Genomic DNA, 14,463 nt, shown 5'->3' on the forward strand with positions numbered 1-14,463 from the left:
TAAGAGTTCTGATTGAAATGCCAAATCCGGCGACTGTGTGTCTAAACATTTTAATTTTGGTTCCAACTCGGGATGCGGATCGCCTTTCTACGATTCTCGCGTAAATAAAAATCCTTATATATATTATTTAAAATTCTCTTGTCACAATGTTCGTTCCCATACTCCTCCAAAACAGCTGGACCGATTCTTATGGAATTTTTAATGCATAATCAGTAAGTTTCAAAATCGGCTACTATCTTTCAAACCCCTAAGTGATCAGGGGTGTCCACTCCGAAAAAAAAAATTTATTTTTTGGATAAATTGTTTTTTTTTTATTATGTGGCATTAAAAAATACATACAACCCTAAATTTTCACTCTTATATTACCAATTATTATTTTGTACACTAGGAATTCTCTAGAAATTATTTACATGGCACAACAACGTTTGCCGGGTCAGCTAGCATATTATATAAATTTCTGATTTGGTACCAGGTAGGTACACGATGATCGGGACACGTCATGGAGCTTAATTAATAGCGATCCTTTAAATACTTTGTTACCATATATAAGAAGAAATACTATAACAAGTGCATGGTCATGCATTGGTGGTTATGTCAAAGACCAATTTACTATTGCGAATGCTACGGACACCCGCGACTCTGCGCAAGGATTCTTTGCCGAACGTTACGAGCTACGGCACGTCACTCGCCGGTCGGTACTCCAGCTACGCTCGCGTTTATCGTGCGCCAGAATTCGATGAACTAACTAGCTCGGATGAACTTTTTCGTGCACCTCGGTTCCCGCCAAGTAATTTTTTATACGATATAGTGTTCTATTGTGATTTTTGTGCTGTTGGTGAATAAAAAGTGGTGTTATTGGAAATCATTGGATTGGAATCCTGAATATATTTGGGTAAGGCGTTGAATATATTAAATATATTATGTAATAAATAAATCTTAAAATAATTTTAACACCTACGTGTCGTAAAAAATATATTTGTATTTTATTTTACAATAAGTACAGAAATTAACCTAAATTAATTTTTTACGTGTATCTTTATACTAAAAACTATTTATTACTTTGTTTTCACGTGTATCTTTCAACTAAAAACTATGTATTAGTTTTGAAATAAGAATTTGTCTCATAAACCAGCTCCAGAGATGGAACCATAAATAGCAGATCACGAGTAGAATAAAAATCCAACTATGGACCAATACAACAGTAAATTTGCAGTAATTGAATAATCTTCAATTATCGAGTTACTATGTCTACAATCTAGGTATTAGGTAAGTACTTAAATTAGCGCTCAATGTTCCTAGGTTGATAAATAAATAGGTACCGCACTGAACAGCGATGTGTGTGTTCTCGTTCTCTTTGGAAATATAAACGAACAGACTCTTATTGGTGCTCATTACTTGCTTCGGTTTAATTTGTTAAATCTTTAAGCCTACTTGACACGTTATTCCGGTAATTAATCATCAATGACAACAGGCTAAACAGTTGTGATATAAGCCATGCTTAATATATAAACAAACAAATATTTATTTTACAGGTTCATAAGTACGGGAACATAAAGAAACGTATGTGCAAAAAACGGCTGTTCCTTATCGAAGGGTTATTAAAAATACTTTACTAGTAGAGTCAGAACAAGTAGTAGAAATGGATCATGATTCACGTAGAATGTAATTTCAATTTAAATTTAGTTAAAAATAGCTTTTGAATATTTCGAATAGCGAAAAAATAATTAAAAACAATAACAAATAGTGTGCAGAATAGCGCCAGTAGCGAAACAAAAGCCGATCGCGATCAAATCGATTGATGCGATAAAGTTACAAACAACAAAATAATAGCAGAGTCGGGAAATTAACGCCTGTATTGTGTTAGTACAATAATCCGCTATCTAGGCCAGGCTCAGTGCTGCAGACGAACCTTTTGTCTTTCATGTTCGCCGTTAATAATGGCGGGCACCGAAACAGCCGCGCACAATGCCGCGAAATGTGCGCGTTTTCATTTGCAAGACAAAACGTGCTTTGTTGTGTGTCCGCTCAATACTGAATTTATGGCGGGTGGACCGAACCGTATTGACGGCTCGTTAACGAATGGCCGAATGCATTTTGATCACTTGATCATAAGAGCTCTTTTATAATTATCGATACATATTACTCATTGTTCATATTTTTTCCCTTAATATTAACGATTACACACTTTCCGAGATTCGGATATCAAAGTGCGATAAAAACTACTTGACTTACTCTCCCATAATAAACAGCTTATTAAAACAACTCAACTATACCAAACAGTGTAGAGCTATTCAAAAGATATATATGTATATATATATATATATATATATATATACAATTACTAGGTGGGTAATTACTAGGCTAGGTGTATATATATATACACCTAGCCTAAGATGAGTAACATTAAATATTTCTATTATACTTTGTGCTTATGGTTTTTAACAACTACAAAATAAAATAGCGCTCTTCCTATAATCGTTTCTTCAATAGGAAACATACATATTTCATAACTATCTATGCATATTGTCTGGAAATAAGATCAGTACTGTAGTACAATGTACATTCATGTAATAAATTTCAAAGAACTATTGTACCTTTATAGTATCTTATTGGAAAATATTCTTATTTAATGGTCGTCTTATCTGCTTGTAATGGAGACTTCTTTTCATAGAATTTTCCATTGAAAATAGTCAAGGAACGGAAAAGTAACCGCAAAGCTTTCGCTCGGTTGGCCAAAGCATCGGTATGCTTGAGTATTTAGATGCGAGGTTGCTTAATATTTTTAACTACTTCATTTAATTCTCAAGTATACGAGTCAAGGAACCGAAAGAAACAGTCCAGATCTCGAGAAATATTTTCTTACTTTTAGCGGTATAAATATTTCACGGCATTCTCTTCAATGAGTACAAATTATAATTGAAACTGATTTTTGTTCGTTATTCGTTATAATAGATAAAGTGGCAAATTTATCTTAGCGCGACGTAAGTAATTCTCAAATCCAGGCTTAATGTAAAGAAGTTTTATATTAGAAAGGCAGCGGTCTACCTGTAATATTCAGCGATATACGTGTAACATATAATTTTCTGTATACGTTGTATTATGCCTTTCAAATCCAGTAATATTGTCAATAGGATCACATAAGCAACAGCTAATTAAATTCAATAGTGAATAAGCTGAGAGTAATCATCAAACTGAACACAGGCACCAAAGTTACTCAGTCTTCGAGAGGTCGCGTCGTCACAAAAGCGACGTAATTGGCCCGTACTTTTTCTACTTCCCTGAAGCATTCATAGCCAATGAAACGTGTGCATTTAAATGACGTTCCACAGCTTTGTGGGGGTCACACTAAAGTTGCTCGTGAAACCGCGTATACGACTTTTGTATAGACGTCGGAGGGACTGTTAAAAGAACCTGCTCTTTACTTGTTAAGAACTCATTAGTCATGCTTATTTGAAAATGTAATAATGTTCTACTATGTTTAATTCTCTGAATTTGTTTTTAATATTATTAGTAATTTAATTATGCTACATAGGTGCGTATAATTTGTATTTACAATTTTCATAGCCTACAAAGTAATAATAAAAATAATTAAATTATTAGTTAATGTAATACGGATTTCTTAGTAATTACAATAAGGATTTCTTGCGTACTAAAGAAATAAAATTCGGTAAACTTTAATTGGAAGAATGTTCATTATTTAAAAGCAGATTTATTAGACTATTATTATCCATACTGTTTATTACTATGTCTCTAATATATGTTCAGAAGTTACATTATAAACTAAGTTCAAATATCAATTGTTACCAAGCCCTGGATCTCCATACAAAACACACAAAGCCAATTCTATACTCTTCGAAGAGCTACGACTCCTATGAATAAAAGTTTTCTGAGCTCAAATATATGAATAAGAATACACTTGCTTTATCTTCAACAGACGTACAAGTATTTTATGAATCATTGTTAGCAAGCGCTAAATATACTTACATAACACATCCCTTTCCTCCTATTGAATAGTACCTCCCTCCACCCAATTCTATTCATTCTTCGTAGCTTTTGTACAAACGCTGAGGCTTTTTGTAACATTCCACAGAGAATACTGTTACCGACCGACGAAATATTGTTACATTGATATAGCATTTAATATTTTTTTATTTAGTGACAATACTTGTGTACGCGACGCCATACTACGTTGTAGAGGCCAGACTCTGATTTGTTTTAATTATTTTAATACGATACAATAACTATTTGTATACTATTAATATAATTAAAACGTGTGTACTTATACGCTCAAATTACTCACCTGATTTAAATTTATTATGGAATATAAAGCTCTTGAGTTCTTGAGTAATACGTATTTATTATACTTTTTCAAAAAGTTGGTTTAGGCTACAAGTTAATAATAATTGACACAAATGGTGTAAAGAGAGGGAAAACAAACAAGTTTTCTTCATATTGTCTCTGTTTATTTAAAGCTTTAAAATACTTTAGTAATAATATATTTACGCAAATTTTACCTTCGAAATTGCGATTACAGACATCGGCAAGAATCGACCTACCAACAATAGGTCGACGTGCCATCCCCAAACAAATATTATTTAATCGGGAATCGAAACCAGAACCTCTGTATCCTCCGGGTCCGATGCAATATATTCTTAATTTTTATAAATGTTTACTATGACTATATGAAACCAGCTGCCCACTGAAGTATTTTGTAAACAATTCGACTGAGGGTTAAGAAAAGAGCGTATCAATTCTTAAAAGGCTGACATTGAGAGTGTCCATCGGCGGTGGTATCACTTAAGGTGAGCCTCCTGCCCGATTGCCCGTTGTTCTATTATAATATATATTTATTTATTTAGTTACACTTCGTTACACTACAACACAAAAAAATAACATAATAAGATCAAAAGGAGGACAACTGGCGGCCTTATCGCTTACGAGCGATCTGTTCCAGGCAACCACTGTGAATAAAGAAAAAAATAATGTATTAAATTACATAAGATAGGCAAGTAGTGCAAAAATACATGTTATACACATTTATTAAGACAAAACTAAAAATATAATATATAATGGAAACATTTAAACTTTCTCGACATTGTATACTGTCTAAGTATATAGTGAATTTCCACTTCACTAATTCAATTTAGCGATCGCATTGTCACCATCGATAATGTACATAAAAGAAGAGTATTAAAGTAAACAATGGTTAGTCACCTACCAGGGAGGGTGGGGTGGCCGATCGGTATTTGGTGCTCGCATTGTCGTTGAATAACTTTTGTCCCTATTGTGTCGAAAGAGCCACAAAGAGTCGCGGTGTTGAAAGTAAACCGAAATTCATCAGAAACCCTATCTTAATAGTGTTAACTTCAACGATTTTCTAAGAATTTTTCATTACGGTAGAGTCCAATACCATTTTGCGCCAATACCAACTCAATTTGAGCTTTATATCATATTTAGTAACATTACGCGACTGTACTTAAATTGAAAAAGGGTTTTCGTAACTGTTCTAACAAAGTAAGTAATTAATTTTGTAAGACACACAAACAATTTTTTCACTTGTTACATTAGAGTTATCTGAAAATTTTTTGATTAGGGATTGGACTGTGTTGCACATTTTTATTGTTAAATATAAAATAAAATTTAAAATTGAAAAGGATCCGTAATAAGGATATGTATACACTTTAATGACTACTGCAGAACTGAGTTCTTTATTACAATGAAAAAAGCACCCACACACACTTAACGATAACATACGCCCTTGCCACCGTCAACGTGCCAAGTTTACTTGAGCCGACTAGTATTGCAAGAGATGATGACGAGAGACCGGACGGTATAAGTTTGATTCCATGGAAGATGGGCCGGGTATGGGATGGGATGCAACCTGTTCAGGCACGCTGGCCCCTTCCCATTTACATGGAACCGACAACAGAGCTGCGGCTTGTGAATCTCCGAATATGATTATGTCCCATTCGGTGTCGAGATCTTTGGTCCGTGGGGTCCAAGCCCTATAAGGAAATATCAATAAAGCTAGTCTACATCACAGATGCACGAAGAGCTGGCAGCTAAAGAATTAGTGTAGCTATTCAAGGAACGCTGCCAGTATATTCGAAACCTTGCTTAAAGGGACTCTTTTTCATAATATATTTTAAGGTTAGTTTTTTTTTGTAGGATTGTTTTGGATTTATGTATCGATGTTACAATATAGATGTATTCAATGAAAATTATCCGTTATTGATGTCATTTTGCATGTTCTGTATCGCTGCTATTATATAATCTGTGATTAAGATGTCAGATAAAACTGCAAGCTGACAAACTTCAGGGGGCTGAGTTGGCTAAGTTTACCTGCTACTGTCAATAAGTGCTATGAATCCGAGTTCCAAATTAAGAAAGTTAATAGTCTCTCAAAACTCCTATGTCGGTACGTCGTGGTCTATCTCGGCTTTATTGTACTATAATCTCTTTGTTTTCATATTGTTTCTTCGTGCTGTTTTAATCTGACCTCATTTCACATTCCATAGAACATTTAAGTTAGTGTTTAAATATAGACTGATCTTAACTAGTAGAATTGTGAAGGAAGATTAATTTAGTTATGTCACCCCCGCTTCAAACTGTCAAAACCTCATTGTTTTTCTTTGATGGAATATTGATATGAAAAAATATGAGAAATTCAGTATCCCTCCTATAACACGGGAGATTGGGTCCGCGTTATACGAAATGCGTTGTAGGAGTATACTCGTATAACGCATTAAAAAAAAATGATTCACGTTTAACTTTTCTGCACGTTATATGGGGGAATACCTTACGGGTTACGGGAAGATGCGTTATAAGAGTAGGTACCTATACAACAATTTAATTTGCCCCTTTGCTTGTCGTTGCTGTTGAGACTTTTATCTATACTTAAAAAGTTGATTAGGAAACGCTTAAGCGTAGAGCGTGTATACGAAACACTTTCAAACAAAAGCAAAAAGGAAGACAACAGTTGTTCTATTTTTAAATCTGTCAAAAAACTTATATCACTTTTTATTCACACGAAAATTGTATAAATTTTCATAATAACATTTAAATTAACACCAAAATTTAATGTGAAATATTTGCATACATGTAAAACAGCGATGTCATATATCTATATATGTCTACATATGCCCTTTATTCAAGTTATTGACTCAAACGCAGGAGAATTGAAATGAAATGCAGCAGGTAAAATTTAAAATGTATCTTACTTATGTTTTCGTCGATTTTTCACATTACATGTGTCACCTATTTTCCATTCTGTGAATGTTGTCCCCATTCTTTAGATCTATTGTGTATTCCATAGCGAAGCAACATCTAAAGAACGTAAGAATCCCGAATGTTTACAGACAGATACTATCCTTGTAAATACACCTTCATAAATTATTTTCGCTTGATGAAAAATGAAACAATTTTTAGTTACTTATAAAGAAAATTTGGGTGTAAATATATAATTATGTTATTAAATAAATCCCTTGCAAAAAATACAAGCTTTATGAAACTGCCTTGGCTTTACTCACTTTGCTGCGCACGCGCGTTTTTCCCGGCAAAATTACATCAGCTATTCCGTATGTCCATCTCCCTTAGACGCTGTCCTCCTTTCGCCTCTATTTTTCTCTTGTTCTGTATTAGAGAAAGTTTATAAGATAATCGAGTTCCAATTCAAATTCACTTCACACCCTCTGTGATTGTTCGAAGAAGTGTAGGGTAAGTGAGATCATAAGTGAATTCGATTTCGTGGTTTCGAAATTGATTTCATTCGTTAGTACTGGGCCTCATATTAGTATATCTCTTTCGTGATTATTGGTTTTTTTTCTAGGAAGGTGATCTGAATCTGTGCCTGACAAGCCGACGACTTTTAAGGTCCAAGGCAAGGTTTTTCTTTATTGAGTATGCAGACCTAGTGACATCTACGCCAATTGCAGTTCTTTGCTTTTTATTTAGCCAAATAAACCGTCTAAAGGCTTGAAAGATACTGAAATAGCTAATAACTTAGCGTTTTTTGTTACACCTATATAAAATAATATGTAACAGGAACACTTTTTTTTTACTAAGAACTTGCTTACTACCAGTATACAATCAAATTAAAACTTATATTATCTAACCAGATTAATTTAACTACAGCTCTTGTCTCCATATCACTCTATCGTTTAACCTGTATAAAGAACGAGGCAAAACATACTTTTACTAATTAAATAGTATATCCAAGAATTTTTCTGTTTTCCTACAATGTTAACATTGTCGGGCTTAAAGCCTAAAAGTACATAATAGCGTACAACCTCAATTAATCTAAGACGTCTGGTTATATAAAAGATGTAATGATTACAGTCCATAGTCCATAATGTACATGAACTTCACGTCAATTTCATCGTTACCCTAACACTTTCCCTAGTTGGAAAAACGCCAGAGCTTTTTGTCATATGCCCTAAACAAAAGCTCAGTCATGAGACACAATAGTTTTGAACGGCACGCGATCATAGATTAGTCATGGTGGCACCCTCATACTTGGAGATTAGGACGAATTTAAATAATAAAAGACTGCCATTGTTCAGATCCTTTTGAAAATGTAATGTGACGGGAAAATCTTGATGATAAATGAAATGGTGAAGACTTTGTCGATCTGATTTGCAAAAGTTAGGTCTCGGGCTCTGCTGGTCAAAAAATCCTTTATTGATTTGAAATTTTATTAATCTTTTTAATTACATTATATAAAGTAAAACTCCGTTGCCTAGCGACCCAAAGTGAATTGTGGCCACCAAATCAAGATTTTTCATTTATTAAAACCTAGACATAACAATCAAACGTACAGTATTTACAATTTTCTTAACTACATAGTAATAATAATATTTAAAAATTAATGAATAAGAAATTAAAACAAATTTAAAAAATTTAGTCCCTGTGGCAGTGGAGTCTATCACTAGTAGCATTTCCTCACTGTATTGCGATACTTATTCGTTGAGCTAGCAAAGCACCAGCTCTGGGGTCACTCGTACTATGGTAGATAGACGCCAACTTAAATCTTTAATTAGCGCCTGAGCACTTATATAAAGTTAAATAGTTGTTAAGATTTTATTAAAATATAGTAGTCATTTTGAATCATCATAATTATAATTTTAAGAACCTATTGTTATATTATTGTCTTTGGTTATATAAATTTATAATTATTCCTATAATTTTAAATTTCAATTTTTCCGACGGTTCGCGTGCTTTCGCAGCGTGCGTGGTCACGGTGACCACGTGACCACGGTAATTATAATTTTATAATAATACAAATAGTTAATCCGGTAAAAAAATGTTTTCTTTTATTGTTATATTGTAAAATAATAAACTTACTTCAATACATAATTAATTATTACTAATCGGTCGATCTAACCACTGTACAGTACAGTCATATTTGTTGCAATATATTGGTGAAAGACGTACAGCAGGGATAAAACTGGATGAGAATATAATAGAAAAATAGGCTGGGTTTTTTTTATCACTCTAATAAGGTGAGCAAATGCTAAAAATGTTTGAGCTTTATTAGAAACTACGCAAACACAACGCATGCGCCGGCTTCACTAATGACAAAACATTTTTTTGCTCATTAGTAAACATTAAGGAAAACTTAATAGATTAGTACGTTCATATTTAATCTAAGATGTTGAAATAAATTAGAATAAGCTGGAATGAGAATAAACATTTTAATAAATTATATAACGCTACCGTTATATTTATCTAAACATTGCCCTGTATTAGAGGAATTCGGAGTTGAGAGTGGAGAGAGAGTTGTGGTTCGAACTCACTTTACCTACCTCTGTGATTGTCCGAAGAAGTGTAATCGACCAATCAGCTTTGGGGCAAGTGCGTTCATAAGTAAATTCGATTTTGCGCTTTCGAAATCGAATTCTGTTGCTCTGGGCCACAGATTAGTATATCTATTTCGTGATCACTGTTTTTTTCTAATAAGTATCTGATTAGCCTTCTGTGTCTGACACGCCGTCGAGTTTTTGTGCGACGAGCGTGTTGTTAATGCGCACTTAAACAGAAACTCCATTGGTGCACTGCCGAGGAATCTATAACGTTCGCATGGGAGTCGCACGCTGAAGCCACTAGTCAGCTGTTCTGACATGCTTTATGAAAAATTTATGAACGAAGTCTTTCGTAAAAAAAATTACGGCTTAGGATATAGTATAAAATAACAGCGCTTTCGTTTTCTTTTCTAATAATTCGTCAAAGTGCACTTACGTAACATTCTATAATTTCGACTTGAAAATATTCAGTAAAATGATACAATGTCAACACAACTCAAGAACATGTAACGTCGCAACCAAATAGGGTAAACAAATATGGGGGGTTAAATGCTTTAAGTGTAGGCAAATAAGAAAAAAGGGACTGTCGAGGAGAAAATATACTTTCTAAGTCTTACTTTCTATACATTATATAGGCTCAAGAAGATAGGAAAGAAACGTTTTTGTAATTAGTCTATATCGCTTTATAGCTTCCATATAATGTCATATATTTTCAAAAAGTTCTCTTTCAATTTTACACTATTTTTATAGTGTGAGAATGTATTTGATATGACGTGTAAATTGTATATAATATTATTCGATTCATTTTTCAGAATTTAAATTTGGAACACTTTTAATTTCAAAGCATTTACTGCGCAGTAACAGCGGTGACTTGTCAGCAGACTTAGCTCAAAGTTAGTATCGGCAAAGCGCAGAACAAAAGCATTTCACCGCTCTAATTACAACATCAACGTTGTATTACTATATCATATTTGTCGACAATGGCATCCTTTATGTAGCAAACAATCGAGTTGCTGATGAATTTCGGTCTATGTCTGCGCCGTGTCTTTGTGTAAGCCACCCTTTAGTGGACAACACAATGGAACAAAAGTTGTTCAATAGCGACGCAGCACCTAATACCAAGGCCCTCCCCTCATTGTTTCGGGTAATGTTCGACTTTTATGGATATTTTCAATGGATCGCTATAATCTGGTGAATGAAGTTGCGAACTTAGTCATTAATCGTGTTGTTGAGAAGTGGTTGGGATTTTTTTGTACTTGAGCGCAATGAAGCGGGTTATACATAAATTGAGCGATAAAAAGGCTTTATGGCGAATGATTTTAAAATTTTACTCCTATTAGTATATTTTTAATAACGTTATTATTCAAATAAAACTTTTTAACGTGAATTGAAATGCTTATAGCAGTCTTGGTAAGTGACAGACTAAAGACTAGACTTAGGTATAGTGCAATAATTCGATTTAATCAGTTATTTAAAAAAAATGTCTATTTGTAACTCAGCGTACTTTAAATATATTTTTTAAACAATTGCAAGTATATAAATAAATCAATGGCGCTACAACCTTTTTTAGGTCTGGGCCTCAGATTCTGTATCTGTTTCATGATCATTTGTTAATATAATAGGCAAGTAGGTGATCAGCCTTCGGTGCCTGACGCTCGCCGTCGACTTTTTGGGTCTGATACAAGCCGGTTTCCTCACGTTTTCCTTCACCGTTCGAGCTAATGTTAAATGCGCACATAGAAAGCAAATCCATTGGTGCACAGCCGAGGATCGAATCTACGACCTCAGGGATGAGAGAGTTATATAATATGCGTGGGAGTTCTCGATTTTCACTTTGGTTTAAAAAAAAAAGAATATTTTAGGCATAACTGAATCGGCGGACTTTGCAGATTAGCAGTTGCGATGTTCCGGCGCTGAGATGCAGACTCATAATGCAGTTTGTACATGAGAGCCACATTTTCCACGATCGGATTTTCCGCGATAATCGTGACAAAAGAACTTTGTGGGCTATATTCTATGAAGTTGCGAGTTAACGCACACAAGCCTCTATTCATACCGTGGCGTCGGATAAGCGCTATAGAATATCGTGTTCATTCGTTTATTAAACAAAAGCGAATAGATTTGCAGTAAATACACATACAATGAATGATGATAATGAAAACGCTTTGTATGGTGCGTTTGAATTCATAGATTTGTGATTTACTCACAATACTTGATTAACTGTTGTGAATATCACAATATGGAAGATAATAATGCTGCCGAATTGATTTGTTAATCACGATTCTCTGATGACCCGCTTGTAAAATGGAAATCTGAAATCGGAAAAGTTGAGTATTCGCAAATGTATTCGGGTGTTAAACAATTCGAATTTCGATTTTTTTTACTTATAACGTTTTCCACAGACTATACGTGGGATATTACACAATATAGATCATATAAAGGTCTTTTAATTTCGTATAATAAAAATTATAGACTATATAGACTAAAGCATACCTACATTCATATCTGTAAATGGAATGAGTTCAATGTCGCAATTAGTCAATTTAGAAGACATATTGTTGTAAAATAAAATTCATCTATCATACGTGCACTTAGTGAATCAAAATTTGTATTATACAAAGTTAGAAACTATAACAAAACCATATTATATGTACGACATATAATATGGTTTAATTGGCCAAGGCTCTATCAGCTTTCTTAGTTTTATAAGCGCGACGATTTCCTAAAACGTCGTAGTTACCCCCCGAGAGTAACAGATAGATATCTGTTATATTGTATTCACTCGTTACGTAGCAATTAACATTTTCATATTTCGCTTATATGCTATTGTTTTACGCGAGTGGTAAATATAGAGTAAAACTAAAATCCTCTACTATTTATTACACACCGAAGACCCAGGAACCGTATATACATTATATTTAATAAATATTTGAAAAGTCACAAGGAAGGTTTCGAATACGTAAGTACAGAAGTAGGTACGTTTGTTCAACACGTAATGTATATATAAAACCTTTGAATAAAACTTCTACAGCTGATATAAACGCGAATTTATTCAATAATTTATAGACCTAAGGGTTTCAAGTGCTTTGCTTTAGTTGCTTTAGTTGTCAAAATTATTCTTCTTTCTAATCGTTCACTCTTATCATAATTGTTTTCTACTCTGCATTGCTGTTTCGTCCGCTGTTCGCATTATTGCAGTTCACCACTTTTGCGCGCGACAGCACTGTTGTAGAGTGTCCAGTTGCACTAAATAAATCGGTCCATCGTGTTGGAGATCTGCCATGCGCACGTTTCCCACTACATGGCTCCGGATGGCAAGCTTCTCTTGACTTTAAGACTTTGGACATCACTCCAGCCCATTCCAGCTTCATTCGAGCTTCTATAAACAATTTAAATTCCTTGAGATATGTCCAAAGAGCGTCAATACAGTTTACAAGTGACGAAAGTATTTTCTTTATTTGAAGTAGCCATAATTTTGCATGAATGGTTTTGCTGGTTTTGTACAGATACATGTAGAAGCGGGGTATGTGGAGCAGAAAGAGGAAATATTCCTGAAGTAGGTAAACAAAAGGTTGGCCCCTACTTTTAATGAAGTGCAATATAAACAATCACTTTGACATTTGATACATTACAGACAGGGAATATTATATTTAGAAAAATAATAGCCACTAGCAACTTTTGTTTGCGATTTCCGACACATTATTTTTATACAGTATAGCGAAATCGTACATGGGTTGAATCGTCCGTAGATTATCAACTAGCAACATAATATAGCTAAAATTAAACAATGTTAATTGCATTAAATACAATAACGACAATCAAATACAGAACTATCAATCAATCACGAATACAATATGGTGAATAGACAATCACAGCGCATTGTCAGCGCGTCTCAAAGACAACAGACTATATATGAAATAGTAATGTTATCTAATTAGATCGCGAGTATTGTGGCAAGGACAATGTGCTAATTCCTAATCCATGTAACTTGGCTCATTGTTCTCTGTTGACAGATTTTCCTATTATACCGAACAATGTGCCCACTTGTACATTGATAACATGATGGTGGGTAAAATAGGAATAAAGGACTTTTAGTTTCTTATCGCTCTTCATAAAAAATAGATGGAATACGAAAGCAATGTAAGGCTTAGGCGTACGCGCGTGCATCCTCGTGCCTGCATAACTAATTGAATATCTTTCTTTGTCCTATTCTTGCAATAAGCCAACAGGTGAAGCCATCATCGCAAGGAAATTGGCATGTCTCAAATCATCGAGAAACGCATGCAATCTGAGGCCAAGGCCCAATACGTACAACCAATGATTATTATAACTGAAGCAATGCCTTTCATCATAGTGTAAGTTACACAAACCGACGGATGAAGACAGATAAGTGCTTGAAACAATGTACAAAGATATAAGTCTTAACCTCCCTTGGTTAGGAGAATTGGGAAAATTATTGAATTGATTTCTCCTAAAAATACAGAAATTAAAAAAGCTTTGCGATATAAATTGCAAGTTCTTGAATAAAATATTGTAATAATGTAAATATTACAAACGCCGTGTGATTTGCAGTAACATATTTTACTACAATTGGAAAAGTAATTAAAATAGATTTCAATAAAATAAAAATTTACTAAAAAATACTTGTCAGTCTGTTTTTGTA

At 34.0% G+C, this 14,463-nt stretch overlaps 1 long non-coding RNA gene across 1 annotated transcript in view; it reads left to right on the forward strand.

The window, feature by feature from the left end:
* Positions 1-700: 700 nt before the first annotated feature.
* Positions 701-14,463, forward strand: part of LOC123709114 — a 263,551-nt gene continuing 249,788 nt past the window's right edge. The window contains exon 1 of the long non-coding RNA XR_006753681.1: positions 701-892. This is a non-coding gene — a long non-coding RNA (uncharacterized LOC123709114). The remainder of the gene's footprint in view (positions 893-14,463) is intronic.

The sequence above is a fragment of the Pieris brassicae genome, chromosome 4, assembly GCF_905147105.1.
Source record: "Pieris brassicae chromosome 4, ilPieBrab1.1, whole genome shotgun sequence".
Classification (NCBI taxonomy): domain Eukaryota; kingdom Metazoa; phylum Arthropoda; class Insecta; order Lepidoptera; family Pieridae; genus Pieris; species Pieris brassicae.